The sequence below is a fragment of the Betta splendens genome, chromosome 5, assembly GCF_900634795.4.
Source record: "Betta splendens chromosome 5, fBetSpl5.4, whole genome shotgun sequence".
Taxonomy (NCBI): domain Eukaryota; kingdom Metazoa; phylum Chordata; class Actinopteri; order Anabantiformes; family Osphronemidae; genus Betta; species Betta splendens.
This window is the reverse complement of record NC_040885.2, coordinates 4,145,260-4,148,913: the sequence shown is the minus strand read 5'-3', so window position 1 is coordinate 4,148,913 and position 3,654 is coordinate 4,145,260. Positions and strand designations below refer to the sequence as shown.

General features: G+C 38.3%; 1 pseudogene; it reads right to left on the bottom strand.

Annotated features, from left to right (window-relative positions):
- Positions 1–404: 404 nt before the first annotated feature.
- On the bottom strand, positions 405–2,331 carry LOC114856285 (acidic mammalian chitinase-like; annotated as a pseudogene).
- Positions 2,332–3,654: the final 1,323 nt, after the last annotated feature.

Here is a 3,654-nt window from a genome sequence, read left to right as displayed (position 1 = left end):
CTAGGGTTACTTGAGTAGTAGCATTCCAACAGTTCTCTGTTCTCGCATCTTAGCCATTTCTTTCTTGTTCCAGTAGCCCATTTCTCGTCAAGGTGCTCTGGTTCCCCAACACCTGACGCAGACCTTGTTAGACCGGGCGACGTCTGAGCCGGTATCTCATGTGGTTCATTGTCTCTCATGATATGAGGTAGGCGGTAGCTTGAAGGGTCTTGCCCAAGGACCCACACTGGATGCTTATTTGCCCTAACGGGGATTCGAACCGGGGACCACCCGTGTGAGCTATATATATATATATATATATATATATATATATATATATATATATATATATATATATATATATATGATCTCATGCCATGGATCAATGGCCCGTTTTTTTGCACACATGTTAGTTTTATTTATTTTCAAACCTCGTAATAGGACCAGAATCCAGCTTCACGTGTGTATGGACCAGCTGAGGCAGGTCCACTAACTGGGGCTCCAACACTGTTGTCTGATGATGTCAGGCGAAAAGTGCTACCGTAGGTAGTGAAACCCCTCCTTAGCTTTTCCACTGGGGTACTGGGGTACATTGTCTCTCCAGTACTTCATTGCAAAGTCTTGAGATTGGGACAAACGATATGATGCATATAAGCAATGATAAAATAGACAGTAGGATAATAGGATAAACACCTGTGATAGAGTTTAAAGAAAAAAGGACACTGTGAGACATTGTGAAGGTTTGTTTCCTTTGTTATACATAAAAATGATAAATAAAAATTTAAAATGTTTGATTATGGGACAAGTGTACACCTTCAGAAATTGTATTGTGTTAAATGTTTTGACTGAACACAACCCACACAACATATACTAGTCCTTCCCAAGTTCCAACAGTCAGCACTTTTACTATATGGGTTCCATAAACAATGTGACTATAATGATTGTATTAAAGACTCCCAACTTACAGTGTTGAAGTAAATGAGGTCACCACTGTCATGTGAACCGTGGTACAGAGGGCTGTTGTGTCCACTGACTCTTTCCCAGGCACCATGAAAGTCATAATATTGACAAAGTCTAGATACCTGTAAGTGTGTGGAACAATGATTACAATCAATACTGTTCCACAAAATCATTGAAACAATGACAAAACAGGAGTCTTAGTTCAAATGAATTACTGTACTTGGCAATCTCAGCAATCTCATATCCAGCATCAATTGTTCCTTTTACAGCAGAAACTGCAGCGGTCAGCACAAGTTGAGGTTTGCCAGTGGCCTTGGCCTCAACTCCGTAGGCTTCAACAATTTCCTGCAAATTAAACAGTCAATGAATTTCTAAAATATGTTTTTACGGTGTATCTGTTAACTGTGATTAATAGCTCATGACCCACTTGGCAAAGGAGACTAAATCTCTTCTTGTCCTCTGGAGGACTTCCACGAGATCCAGGGTATTCCCAGTCTAGATCTAGACCATCAAAACCATGACTCCTCAGGAATTTGATGGAAGATTGGATGAAAGTCTGACGATTGGCTGGAGTGGACATGATAGAGAACCTAGCAAAATGTGTTTGCAGTTCATCAGAACTCAATAATATTATTATACTGCTTCCAATAAGTGTGAAAGAAGCAGAAATTAACTGAGTTGTGCCAAATTTCCATCCGCCAACACCTAGGGACGTCTTCAAGGCGGGGTTCCTTAAAAAGAATGGATGTATGGTATGATTATGCAGAATGTCAGTTAAAACAGTTAAAACAGCTATGATTAAACCTTGTATATAAGCCTCAGCTTTTATTACTTGCTTTTTAGGCTATTGAAGGTCTTATACAGGGTCTCATCATTCCATTCATAAGTAACCAACTCATTTTTACTGTTAATGATGGAGAAAGCATAAATCAGGTGGCTGCATAGATAGGGGGCTACATCTTGGGGCATGTATTTCCCAGTCCGAAGTCTGTACTGGGACCAGTTGGTGAAGTAGCAGACCATCTGGGAGGCAGTTGCTAAAATTAAATGAGAGAAAATGCACTGTCAGTTGTGTGTAAAGTCAAGCAGGGCAGTTACAATCATAACACTGGGACAGGTAGTCAGGTTTTAATTTCTGCTGTAGGTACAGAAATGAAAAAAAAATATCTTTGGCATTGTATCTTAGTGAGTTGCAAAATACCATGTGTTTCATTATTACTGAAGTTGAACTTACCCAGCTGAAACATCAGTAGGCACACAACTGGAGCAAGGAAAATATTTTATATTATTTACATTTGGAATAAAGTATTTAGTAGTATGTGTTGTCTGGTTATCCAGACAACACAGTGACACAAACCACTGTTTACCTGCTAAAATAGTGAACTTGATCATCCTGATGGCACAAGCTTCTGTTCTCTAGGACACAAAAATGATATAAAATCTAAAATAAAACAACATAGATCTTACGTGCAGCATGTTATAATGTTAGATCAAAAACTCACACTAACAGTAAACATGTTTACTCTACAGTATATTTAGTCATTTACAAATATATCTATTTGTTTTTTGTAATACTATCAATCACAGTCAGAGAAAAGCAAATTGCAAATTTAGTAGGTTTTAAATCTTTACACCCTTTAGGTCCAAGCTTACCTTGGGAACAGTGATGGAGCCACTGAACTTGAGGTTCAGCTTCTTAAATTCGACATGGCAGGGTGAAAGAACACAGATTGTCCTCCAGTATCTTTAAAGGTAGGTGAGCATCAATGATGCAAAGTAAAATGTAGGTACAAAATGAATAAGATAAGAAACCTCATACTGCAACTAACACATGGTGATAAGCTGTAGTATATGGTACTGTACAGGGTAACCATCAGTACATAGTAGATTGTTTAGGTCAAAACGTCTCAGGCTGATCAGCACTGCCCATCCCACTAAATACAGTACAATCAATCAATTATGTATTAAGTATTGATAATTGAATATATAGATTTGGCACAAGCCCACTTGGATTCAAAAGTTCCATCATAATTCGCATTCTGTGGTGCTAATTTCCACTAACATGCAATTTGGATATATGCAAAAACACAAAGTATGAGTTTGCAGTTTGATAATCTGCTGCACAAAACCAAATTATGAGAATATGATGAATGGGTTAAGATTCTGTGCATGACAGATGTTACTACTAGCATCCGCTCTCTCAGGACAGTGGCGCCTACTGTCAGTTTGTCAACTGGCTGTTTTAGGGACAGCATGCATATCAACTAATTGCACAAGAAACTGCTGAGGTATAACATCTATTGTAGATTACCTGTATCTCCCCCTTAAAGCAGTATTGCTATTAATGCATTTTAGAACACACCTGATAATGCAGTGAATCAAGGAAAATAAATTAGTAATCCTTTACTTGATAACACCGTTATATAAGACTTGAGCAGGACAAGTACATCACCAAAGTCCTCAAAGTTGGTTCAGTTATGCAAGTAAAAAGATTTTTATCATATATTACTGCAAAAGCAGTTCCTGACTAATAAATGTTTACCTACTGCATCACTGTTCAAGTTCATGTTTATGTTTTTCTTTTTGATAGTGTGACGCACAAATATGATCGCTACCGTCTCCGTCGTTCTCTCCTCCTGGTGCGTCGATCGTGTATTCTCTGGCGTTTGTGGGAAAGACAATAACTCACAGAGTTAGTGGTCTCGACTCGCTTCT